Here is a 12,841-nt window from a genome sequence, read left to right as displayed (position 1 = left end):
AAATCTTCAACAACTGGCTCTTGCTTTTCATCCTTGACAACCTCTTCTGCAGTAGCAGGTTCAACATCGCCAGCAGCAGGTTCTTCTTGTGTCAGGCCCAATACCGGTTCTCGAGCAACATCGAAAGGCTTTTTCTCCGCATCACCGACATCCTCTGCACTCTTTTCCAGTACCTCGCCGCTCACCATTCCTAGCTCTTGCTTAGGTTCCGCAGACACATCATGGTCCATCTCTTTCTCCTCCGAGACTCCCGGTGCCTCGTACACATCATCACGCTCACTCTTCACACCACTATCAACAAGCTCGTTCGCAAAAGTATGGGGATATGATGGCGGTACCCCCGAGAAAGGTAGTTGGGTCTCCGAAAGTATAGGCATCGACAGAGACGGCTGAGTATCAGAGTTGGCTGCCTCAGACGTCTCGTGCGCTAAAAAAGACTGGCTCTTCTGGTCTTGCTTCTTGGCCTTCTTCTTGTCCTTCTTCGGCGAGAGGGGAGGCGCCTCGTCGGGCTCTTTGTCAGGTGGTTTGGCATCGCCTGGGGGTTGGTCAGGCGCAGTGCTTGCTGTAGTCTCTGTTTCAATTGGAGCTGGTCCGGAAGCATCGGTTGTAGTCGAGGATGGGAGCAGCTCTTGTGTTGGCTTGGGCTCAGCAGTAGGTTCTTCTACTGCTGCTGGAGCAGCAGTCTGTTTGCTAGGAGAGGCTCCACTTTCAGCGATAGAAGCACGCTTAGCCTTCTTCAGCTTCTTCTTCGCCGATTTCGACAGGTTCGCCCATTCCGCTGGCTCTTGCTCCTCATCTTCTTTAGCTTGCGTTGGTGTGGCAGTTGACTCGTCCAGCTGGGTAGGCACTTCAGCAGTAGGTTCGGGCAAAGAGATCGAACTAGCTGGCTCCCTGTCCTTGACTTCGTAATCAGCAGCAGCAACCGGCGCAATCGGAACATCAGCACTGCGCTCCAAAGACTCATCGGCAGATGTAGCAGGCAGATCGGGCACTGCTGTAAAGGTCTGCTCATCCAAAGGTGCTGTCATAGCGGTTTCCTCATTAGCACGCGGTGCAGGAGGCTGCACATCGTTCAGAGAGACATCCTTGGCCTCTTCAACTGGTTGCTCGACGATGTTTGCAGGCTCAGAAGACTCAGCCTCTGCAATCGAGGCACGCTTGGCTGCCTTCTTTGCCTTTTTCTTCTCGTTCTTGGATAGCGAGGATGTGTCTTCTTCTACAGCTTGAACGGCGGGCTCCTCTACCACGGGGGTGGCAAGTGCGGGTTCACCGGAGGGAGTCGCAGAAATGTCCAGTTTCTCAGTGTCAGGTTTTCTGGACTCATCGACCAGAGTGGAAGAAGATGGCTCAATCTCTGCAACCGAGCCGCGCTTCGACTTCTTAGCCTTCTTCTTTTCTTTCTTGGACATGGTCGGTGCTTCCTCAGCCGTAGCTTCAGGTTGAGCAATCTCTTCAGCGACAGGGACAGGTTCGTCAACTGGCGTGGATTTGGTTTCCTGCTCCTCGACGACAGCAGGAGTCGTGACAGTGAAATCGTCAGCCCGAGAAGCTTCAGAGACTGGTTCTTCTGCAACCAAAGGCGCAGAAGTGGCTTCTTCGGCACCTGAGATGCGCTCAGCTTCCTCCTCCTTTTCGACAGGAGCCCTAGATTCCTCGACAGTCTGCTGAACGGTATCCAGCTGCCGAGCCACAGTCTCACCACCAGAAAGCGACTTCTCAGCCTCCAAAACCGGAATTTGCTCTGGTGTCGGTGTCACGGGTACAAACACCATAGGTTCCGTAGCGTCAGCGGCCTCGCGCTCAACCGAAGCGTCCGCAACCTCCGGAATGACATCAGACTCCGACTTCACTTTTCCACCAGCCACATCTTCAACCACAGGCGCACTAGGCTGTTCGCGTGAGACTTGCTCTGTGTGCTCTACGTCCTTGGGCTTTGCGTCATCAACCGACGCATCCTTGGAATCAACAGCAGGAGCCAGTTCCGATGCAGTTGACGTTTTGTTGTCAAGGAGCGAAGCACGCTTGTCCTTCTTAGCCTTCTTCTTGCTCTTCTTCGAAACAGGCTCTTCGGCTTCTGGCTCCCGAGATGCAGATTCGGATTCAACTTCAGGTTCAGGTTGCGCAACCAGCGTCTCGCTCTCAGCCTCAGGTGCAGGCGTGGCATCGGCATTGGGCGCGACATCGTCGTTTGCAGAATCAACAGGCGATAGCTTCGGGCGCGCAGTCTCGAGAACGTCCTGAGACTCGGTGACAGGACCTTGGATACCAGCATCGGGGGCAGATGGCTTGAGGGGCTCTTCAGCAGGCGTGGCAAGAGCCTCGGCCTCAAGCGCCTTCCTCTCAAGTTCGGCTTTCTTCGCTTTCTTAGCCTTTTTCTTGTCCTTTGGTGAAACCGGTGCTGCATCTTCTGTAGTAACGGGCTCCGCCTCGGTCGGAAGAGCCTCTTCGGGCTTTTGTTCAGTCTCTATTGGAGCAAAGGGAATTGGTGCTGGCTCGGGAGCAACTTCCTGTGTGATTGGCTCTTCGGCTGACACGACACTAGGCTGTGCCTCCGCCATCGACTCGCGCTTCTTGTCCTTTTTCTTTTTGCTCTTCTTGGGCGTCGTGGGCGCATCTTCAAGGTAAGCTGATTTCTCAAGCGCTGGCGTCTCGGGCAATGCAATGTCGGCAGGTGTCTGGGTCTCTGACGGGGCCTCAGCCTGAACAAACACTGTAGATGGCTCTTCCTTTTGCTCAATCGGTTTTCCACGAGACTCGACAGTCGGCTTCTCATCTGCATCACGCGCGGGAACAGTTTCGCGTGCGACAGAATTGGCAACAGAATCGCGTGGCACCTCCTTGACGAGATCCTCCGCCGCAGACAGAGAAGGTTCAACCATGCGCTCTTGGCTCTTGTTCTCAGGTACGACCTCAGTAATGGCTTCAGGAACAGCAGCCATACCAGGCTCGAGCTCAAGAGTAGTAGAGCGCTCTTCAGGTTCAACTTCTTGGCTAGCCTTAGTCTTCTTCCCCTTCTTCTTCTCTTTCTTGGGAGAAGAAGGCTCGACGCGTTCAGCTTCCACGATCTCAGTCGAAGCAGCAGGAGCGGCAGCGGCAGTATCTTCGCTTGTTTCACGACCAACTTGCGGTGTAACTTCCTTGACACTTTCCTCAACAGCAGGTGTAGGCTCAACCGGGACTTGACCATCAAACGCTGTACTGGGGACATCGCGCGAAGATGACGCAGTATCCTCGACACGCTTCTCATCTTGAGCTGGTTCAAAAACGACGTCGAACTGTGGCGCAGGCTCTTCAGTAACCGGTGTGCTTGGCTCAGTGGTATCAATCGATTTTCCTTTCTTACCCTTCTTCTTTTTGCTCTTCTTCGACGGAGTTTCAGGCTCAGCGACTGATTCGACTGGTACTACAGGAGCGACGGTATCTTGGCCTGGTTTGGTCGGAGTGTCGAGAGTGCTAGCATCAGCTGGTTGAACGGGAATTACGTTCTGGGTGGCTTCAACTTGCGAAGAAGGTATGGGTTCTTCCAGATCCTTGTCGTCAGTCTCAGGGAGAGCTACGAGTTCGGCAGCAGGCATGGAGTCTACGTTGGCAACCTCTTCTCGTGCTGATGGCGCAGCCTCTGTGCTCGCCTGCTCGTCTTTCACGGGGTCCGCAGAAACCTTGGGCTGAGTTACAGGGACATTGGCGGACACTGTGGCTGGTTCCTTTGCAATTTTCTTGTCCTCGCTCTTTGATGCCGCCTCCAGCTGATCCGCAGCAACACTCTTAGCAACATCTCGGTCTAAAGTTTGTGAGACAGGTACCGCCTCGGCTTCTGGAGCTGGTGTCTCTGCAGGCTGTGCCTGAGCATCTTGCTCCGGCACCAAAGCTTGCGATTTCTCTTGCACCGGCTCGACATTGGCAGTGGGCTCATTTGAAGTATCTTGAACAGCAGTCTGAGCGTCATTTTTCGAAACAAAAACATCTTCAGTCGGGGCACTCAGGTCCACCGACTTCCCCTTCTTAGCCTTCTTCTTCTTGGACTTCTTTGTCGGCGTTGCAGGTTCTTCTTCCAATGGGGTACCAGGTTGCGGAGGCTCCTCGGTCGGTCTAGCCGGGGCAAGGATTGGCTCCTCCGTCATAGTCTCAACTGGCGCTGGCACTACCACGGAAGACTCTTGCTTATCAGAGACTGTGGGCTCCACGATGACTTCGCGAGCAGGTGTGACATCTGCAGGTTGTTCTGGGGCATGAGTACTGACACCAATAGCTGGTGTGGGCTCGATACCAAGTCCCAGCTCGCGCGTTACTTCAGCAGTAGGCGTAGTGACCACGTCCTCATCTGTTTTGCTCTTCTTAGCCTTCTTTTTCTTGGACTTTTTCGAAGGCGTCGAGGGTTCCTCCAATGCCAGTGTAGCTTGCTGTGAAGGTTCCACGATTGGCTCAGTAGTAGTAGCTACCTCAGTAGGCAATGGTCGAGCATCCGGGTTTGTCGCATCTCGCGTAGCAGTTGTGTTGTCGACAGCATCCTCCGGTTGAGCCAACTCTGGTACGGGCTGCTCTGCCTTTTGCTCAACAGATGCAATGTCTCGCTCGGTATTGGCGACATCAGCGGCAACTTCAGGAGCTGGTGTGCTGGGCTCCTCAGTCGAGGTCTTGGCCTTCTTGCCCTTCTTCTTGTCTTTCTTCGGAGATGCAACATCCACATTCTCAACCACTGACTCGGGCTCCGCCTGCGGTTCGACTTGTGCCGGAACCACTGGCTCGGAGACTGCGTCCTTAGGCTCGAAAGTCTTCTCCGCTGGCAATGCTGTTCCCATGGGCTCCTCTCGCGCAACTTCTATGGGGTCACGCTGTTCTACAGGCGCATAGAGGTCATCGTTGAAGTTGTCAGAGGGCAAAGGAACGGCCGCAGCATCGGAACCGTCACCAAGGCTCTTTTCTAGGCGAGGCTGCTCTACCACATCAGCTTGGTCCAAGGGCGCATGCTTCTCAATCTTGCGAGATTCATCAACAACCTCAACCTTTGCAGCCGGCTCATCGACTGGTGCAGAAGCTTCAACCGCAGGAACGGAAGATTCAGCTACATTCTCAACTTCAGTCTGGGGCGTTGACAAACCACTCTTGCGCTTGCTCTTCTTGCTCTTTTTACCCTTTGGCGTAACGGGAGGTTCGACTTCTGGAAGCGTCGACGTAGGCGCGGTCTCAGGCTCTTGGACAGGAGAAATATCTTTGCTTGTCTCCGTCTCCAAGGGTTCGATAAGATCATCGTCCGCTTGCTGCATCGGAAGAGGAATGCTTGCGGCATCCACCTGGGTAGATTCTGGAGGCACTTCAGTGGCACGCTGTGAATCCTGAGAAGTTACAGAAGGCTCTGTGACAGTGGTAGAAGGCTCGGCGATGGGCTCAGTCTCGGGCTGAGATGTAGAAACACTGCTTTTCCTCTTGCTCTTCTTCTCCTTGTTCGTCTTTGGAGGCACTTCGGGAGTGGAAGAGACGGCTTCTTGAGGTTCATCCCGGTCCGTTGCCGCGACCTTTTCGGAACGTAAAGAAAACGGCTTAGGTGCAATTTCCGGTCGAATTGGCTTGGACTCAGAAACTGGGAGCTGCTTGACTTCAGTCTCAGTGGCAATGTCTCTTTCTTGTGCAGGAGCTTCAACTGTAGAGGCAGACTCGCGGGAAGGAACATCAAGCGAGCGTTCTGCCACAGGCGTAATTGCTTCCGTGACTGTCGGTGTCTCAATCTCAGTGCTTTCCCGCTCAGCCTTTTTGCTCTTCTTCTTGGACTTCTTGGACTTCTTCTCGCCTTCAGCTGGGATAGCCTCTTCCTCGGCAGGAAGTGAAGGCTCCACAGTTGCGGGCAGTGCCACAACAGGCTCTTGATCAGCAGCACTCTTGTCTTGCGGCCTAGCTGTAGGCTGCTCAGGGTGCATAGAAGACTCCAGTTCTCGAACAATTGTAGAAGGCTCTTCGCTAAGAGGTGTAGGCTCGGGAACCAGCTGTTCGCCCCATGCATCGACAGCCTCTTCGAGTGGAGTCTCGCGAAGCTCTGGCTCTTGAGTAAGTGTAGAAGGCTCCTCACCAAGAGGCGTAGGCTCAGGTACCAACTGCTCGCCCCACGCATCCACCGCAACTTCCATGGGAGTCTCCACCACCTCACGCTCAACAAGCGGAGCAGGCGCAGCAACAGGCTCAGCGGATCCAGAGGTTTGTAAACTGCTTCTCTTCGCCTTCTTCTCCTTCTTGCTTTTCTTCTTCTTCAGAGGGCTGGATTCAGGCGACACGGGTTCCTGAGCAGGGGCTTCGGGGTCGGTTACAATAGGCTCGGCGGGCTTGGTCGACGCTGGGAATGAGAAAGAGGGCTTGCCGCCATCTGTGAAGAATGTGGTCTGAGGAGGGGTGTATGGAGTGGCTTCTGCGGCCTTGTCGGTAGTGGACTCTGTTTTGCTGCTCGATGCAGAGGGCTTTACTGATGCTGGAGCGTCTGATGGTGTTAGAGCAGACGGCTTTCCGTCGTCGGTAGTGAAGTTGTGTTGAGGTGTGACGAAAGCGGGAGCCTCTTCCTTCTTCTCTTGGAGATCTCTATTGATGACATCGCTTTTCTCTGTGGCCGTCGATGGCATAGTCGGGAAGGGAAAGGCGGGCTTTCCACTGTCGGTAAAGAAGGTGCTCTGCGGGGGTACGAATACCGTAGGCTCTTTCTTCTCAGTCTCCGCTCTATTGACGATAGGCTGGGTTGACTCCGCAGTAGTTGGTGTTCTAGCGGGAAACGAGAAGGAGGGCTTTCCGCCGTCAGTGAAAAAGCTGCTCTGTGGCGAACCAAACACGGCCGCTTCTTTCTTCTTAATCGGCTCAGCTTTTGTAACGACAGGCTCAACCAGCGCTTCAGCAGTAACTGGTTTGGCTGGGAACGCAAACGCCGGCTTTCCGGCATCGGTGAAGAAACTGCTTTGAGGTGGAACGAAGACAGTAGGTTCCCTCTCGCCAGTCTCTTTGATCGCCTCTTCCTTCTTCGTCTCATCAATCTTCTCGACGATGGGCTTAGCAGACTCGTCAGTAACTGAAGTCTCTTTCGTCTCAGTCGCCTCGGCTGTCTCAACGGTAGGCTCAACAGGCGCCTCGACTTTTGACGAGCTGGCCGGGAACGCGAACGCCGGTTTTCCACCATCAGTAAAGAAACTGCTTTGAGGTGGGGTAAACGCCGGAATCTCTTTCTTCTTGTCAGTCTTCTCAGCGCGCTTCCCAACAACCGATTCAGCCAACGCCACTGTAGCCGACGACTTAGCCGGGAACGTAAAGGACTGTCCCCCACCATCGGTAAAGAAGCTGCCCTTGCGTGGCGGGACCGGCGGACGTTCCTTCTTCTTCTTGTCTTGCTCAACGACATCGACTTGTCTCTCTGCTTCGACAGGCTTAGTCTCGACAGAAGGAGGAGAAGCGACGGGTGGAAACGAGAAAGACGGCTTGCCATCATCAACGAAAAATGCCGTAGCAGGCGTGGTATCTTCAGGACTCTTTGCCTTGCGTGCTTCAGCCGGTACATCGCCAGTCTTATCTGCGGGTGCTTGACTGGGCGCAGGTGGCGTCTGGGGATATACGAATGATGGTTTTCCGTCGTCAGTGAACAAGGCGGTGCGAGGTGAAACTTGGCTGGATTCTTCTGTTGCGACTTTCAGTTTGGGCTTGGGCGGTACATCCTGCATGATGACGGGAGGCCTGGTGTCAGCAGTCTTCTTCTCAGATGTCGCTGGGGGAGAGCCTTGGTGCTTGCGCTTGGCTTCTTCCCGGCGGGCGGCCAACGCGGCGAGAACTGCGGATTGCGCTATTGGGGAAGTAGGAGGCGACGATGTTGGTGAAGTAGGGGCCTTCTTCTTTCCCCAGCCGATTTTACCCCATAGACTCGAGCCCCAGCCTGGGGTTGCGGACTGGCCTTCGATTGTGGAGGCTCGACGAGACTCTTCGATAAATGCCTTGGGTGTTTCGGTAGCATCTGCTGTGCTGGGCCTTTCTTGGATCGTAGGCTCAGGTGGACGGGCAAGAGGCTTTTCTGGAACGACTGGTTTGGTGTCCTCAATTGGCGCAGATGCAGACACAGATTCAGGCTCAGGTGCAACAGTAGGAGCAGCCACCTCTGGTTCATCGGCCTTGGCCTGCGTGTCAACATTTTCGAAAGCGGGCTGAAGGATTTGCTGTTCAATCGCATCTTGTTGCGACTCCGCAGGGGCTAAACTCTTCTCCTCTTGAGCAGGGATTTCAGGTAAAGGGGATGATGCTTCAGGTAGAGAAGACTGCTCGGGCTCGGCTTGCTGGCTGCCACGCTTGCTCTTCTTGCTCTTCTTTTCCTTTTTTTCCTTCTTGCTCTTCTTGGCCTTTGGGGTGACTGCAACGTCATCCTCAACAACCGGCTCAGGTACGGAGGTCTCGGCGGGTTCTGTAGAGACAGTAGCCTCAGGAATTGCCCTCTCAGCCTTTGGGGTCTCAGGTACAAACACCTCGGCAGGTTCTGTAGAAGCGACGGGCTCAGGCACAGCGACGTCAACCGGCTCCGTAGAACCGACCACTTCACGACTAACCTTCTCAGCCTTCGGGGTCTCGGGCACGACCACATCAGCAACCGGCATCTCAGGCACAACCTTCCCCTGCAAACCCTCCTCTTCCCAACCCTTCTTCTTGTCCCCCAAAACAACCTCATCCCAAACCGCTCTTCGAACCTCCGGATCGCGACTATCATCATCTTGCTGCGGCGCCGTGCTATCCAGCACCTTCTGTCGAAACGCATCTTTAGCATCAAAATCCTTACCCGAGGGCTCACCGACCAGCGTGCTGCTATCCGTAACGACAGACTCTGCGGTGTTCTTGTTCCAGTCATCTTCGTTGTCTACAAAAGTCGGGCTGTAAATGTACTGCGAGGAAGGGCCTTCTCCATTCTCAACTAGGGTCGAAACTGTAGACGCGGGGGCGCGAACCTTTTTGCTCTTGGTGCTCTTTTGCTTGCCTTTGCCTTTGATGTCCGGTGTAGTGGTGTCTTCGGCTTGGGTATCTTCGGCTTCTTCGGGCTGCGCGGTTTCAATGCGAGATACGGGTTCCTTGCCATATTTGTCAGATGTTCTTCTGCTCGGGGACAATGAGCGATCTCGCAGCAAGGCGGCGGTGAGTCCGCCTACTGCTGCGCCGAGAGCAGCGTCCTGGAGTCGTGATGAAGTCGAAGACGATGAGGGTTCGTTGCGAGGAGTAGAAATATCACGCATCAAGCTATCGTCGAGTGGAGCACTGCTTCCGAGAGGAGTTGCAAACTGCGGGGAGCTCAATGTCGACGCGAAAGTATCGTCAGTAGACTCATCTTGCTCCTCTGCTTTGGCGTGCTCAAGCGCCGCGGTCAGAGTGTCATAGTTTGGGCCACCAACTTGCCTCCTCACTGGCGAAGCACCTGTAAAGTAATTGGACGCCTTGGGAGTCTCCTGACCAGACTCTTGGATTTCCTCAATCTCACGGTTTGCGAGTTCAGGATGCTGGCGCTCGGGTCCATGCTGAGGAGCAATGAGGTCGGACACTATACTCAAAGGATCAAAGTAACTAGACGAGAATCCAGCGCGCTCTTGGGGCGACTCGTGCGCAGACTCAAACTCTCTATCTGATTCAACGCCAGATGCCACTGAAGCTGTGCTGCTTGGCGGGAGAGGTGGCAATGGCTCTTCAAAGTCGCCCGACTTGCGGTTACGTTCGACAAGGTACAGCGGCCGGAATTCACGAGATGACTTGAACTCTGTAGAGTGTGACTTGCCATGGCGAGAACGAGTCGGCGACGGCTCAGATAGAGGACTCGTTACCAAGCTGGACTCATTCCCATGGTCGCGGTGGACTGCTGGAGATGCGGCCGGCTTACGAAACCTTATTGGAACTGCCGTCGAGGATAGTCGACGCCGCTCGCTTGACGTAGGACGCGAGTACTCGGGCGACCTAGTTGGCGAGCTGGGCCTCGACAGCGGCAGAGGTGGGAGCTCATCTGGGAAAGCTTCTAGCTGCCATGGCTGAAGTCCAGTAAGCCGAGTCAGTAGCGCGCGGCTATCTTCGAATGACAGTTCAGGCGGTGTCTTTGGGCGATGCGGATCCTCGGAGGCGGTGAAGCGTTGGGCATTGTCGAACCTTGGGAGAGGAAATTCGGCCCGATCTCCAGGGATGATGCCACTACCTTGGTGTACCTGATTTTCAGGCTCACTTTTGGGCAGTGGACTTGGAGCGGCGGCGGCCACTGCCCGATCGTCTAAAAAAGACTGCTGTTCTGCTTCTGCTTGTTCATCGGCATGCGAGGGCGGGGTTCGCGGGGGTAAGCGATCCTATACACACAACATCAACATTCATTCTAAATACATTGCGACGACCACCGGTGCTATCGCATATAAGAAGAGCGATGTACCTTTTCGTCATAAGCATCCGTCCTGTCCCTATCTCCTTTCTCACTGCGACTACGGCTGCTCCTCTTCTCGCGTCGGCTACTGCTCGAGATGGTGGAACGTGCGTCATCATCATCTGAGCCGTAAATAGAACTACGTTCTGACCGATGCTTCCGTCTGCGATGCTTGCGCTCTTCATCGTCGTCGTCTCTTGACCTGGACGACTTGCTGGAAGCCTCGGCCAGGTTTTCTCTTGATTTGCTGCTGAAGAGGCCCATGATGCCGCTCGATCTTTTCTCCTTCTCTTTCTCTTTCTCCTTTCGAGAGCTACGGTCATCGTCCCATCCTGCAAAGGAAGATATCAAGGAGGCAGTGTCGTCATCCTCACGTCTCGATCGTCGGCGAGAAGATTTCGGCTCGTCGTAAAAGTCGCCATGCTCAGACGCTGCCGATGAACGCGACCTGGTCTTCCTCTCCGGCGAGCTCTCTTTCTTCTTGTGTCTGCGTCGGTGCTCGCCATTAGCGTCAGAACGAGCTTCAGAGTACGTAGATCGTGTATCCCAGTCGTCAATACCCTCGCCAGTCGTTCGACGGCGGTGTCTTCTCCTTCGCTCTTCGCCTTCAGGGGCCTCATAGCCACGGTCACGGCTACGGCTCCGGCTCCGGTCCCGGTCCCGGTTTGCAGATCTGGCTTCACGGCGTTTGCGACGCCTCTCTTCGCGATCCGGATCTTCGTACTTGTAGCTCAATGAAGCAATCGAACCAATGTCATCCTCGTCATAGGGACTGCCTACTCTGTAGTCATCCTCGTCGTCATCTTCATGTCTGCGCTCAGCGTGAGGGTCGCGCGAGTAGCTGTTGCCATTCTTGCCGTTCGAACTTGGGAAATAGGATTTGTCCGAGTCCTTTTCGGTAGATTCTGTGCGCGCAAAGTCGTCTTCCGGAGCATAGTAGCCAGAGTCAGCTACGCTACGAGAAGTCGAAGGTTCAGCAGTTGTGAATGGAGCGCTAGTAGGAACTTTTGGAGCTTCAACAAGCGGCGGACTCTTGAAGTCATCGGATTGCTCCCGACCGCTAATGTAGTCTTCCTGCTTCATTTCGGTCCTCAGAGGCGATCCAACTGATGGTGACCACTTGCCGCTGCTGGTTCTCTTCTCGCTCTTCCGCTTAGGTGTCTTGTCGGCTAACTCTTCAATGCCCTCGAATGCGTAGCTGGGAATCGTAACATTCCTCTCATGCTCTTCGGGTGCACGGCTGCCACTGGATGGCGTTGAGGGTGCGTCGCGAGCAACGGGCTTCTCGGCGGACTCCAAACTGCGTTTGGCACGTTCGAGGTCGGCGGCCATTCTGTCTTGATCCTGACTCATAGCAGTACCTAGCAAAGCAGCGAAGCCACCGGTCATGGCAGCGGTGACAGCCTTGCTACCACTGCTCTCGTCCTTGTAGGATGTGCTTCGTGATGGTTCAATGTCTCGATCGCGGTCTGCTGGGTGTGACGGCTCCTCGGGGCGTGATGGTTCAATGTCACGAATATCACGATCGACGATTGGACTCGATGGCGCACTAGGCTCACTTATCTCCCAAGTGTCTACGCTCGCTCGCTTGGACGATTTGGACGACTTCTTCTTTTTCTTCTCCTTCTTGCTTGACCTGGACGACGACTCGGAAATCGGAGAGGGTTCCGGCTCATCTCGCCGCGGGACGTCCTGCAAAACTACAATCTCGTCAGTACTCTTCGACTTCTTACCCTTATCCTTCTTTGTTGAAGAAGCAAAAGTCTCCTCCGTAGGTGTCGGTATTTCGGGCTCTTCCACCTCGTCAAAACTGCCTGGAATATGCAGTGGCGCAGGCTCTTCCGGAATCTCGCCTTCAATGAAGCCAGGCCCAGTGATACTGCGTTCAGGCATCCTCCGTGTGTTGTACGCTGGGCCAGGTTGATAGTATGCGGTTTGCACACTGCCCGAGGACAGTGCAGCTGAGACAACTGACGGGGTGATTGCGGTCTGCACACTGCTTGACGATGGTGCAGCTGAGATAATGGACGGGGCAATCGTAGAAGGTGCCTTGTGCGAGTCAGAAAACGGGTTGCTTAGGAGAGATGCGTTGTGCCGCCGGTAGTCATCTGGTTCATGGCGCGGTGAAGGAACGACCGTTGTCACAGATGAAGCAATAGACGATACAACAGAGCTGGGGGCAGTGTTGAATGTCTTTTCCTCCTTCTTTTCACTCTTCTTTGGAGAGGCGCTCACGACGCTGCCCCAACTTGATTCGCTGTCACCGTGGATGTACTGCGTGCTCGGGACAGTCTCCTTGGGCTCGGGGGCCCTCGACACCTCTGGCCGATAAGGCTGGTACGTAGAAGTATCTGGTTGACGGGGCTGGTATCCAGATGGCTCTGGCTGGCGAGGCTTATACACAGTTGGCTCTGGTTGGCGAGGCTTATACACGGTTGGCTCTGGCTGACGGGGCTT

This window comes from Exserohilum turcica (genome assembly GCF_000359705.1).
Source record: "Exserohilum turcica Et28A unplaced genomic scaffold SETTUscaffold_3, whole genome shotgun sequence".
NCBI classification, from domain to species: domain Eukaryota; kingdom Fungi; phylum Ascomycota; class Dothideomycetes; order Pleosporales; family Pleosporaceae; genus Exserohilum; species Exserohilum turcicum.
Note: the sequence above shows the minus strand (reverse complement) of the source record.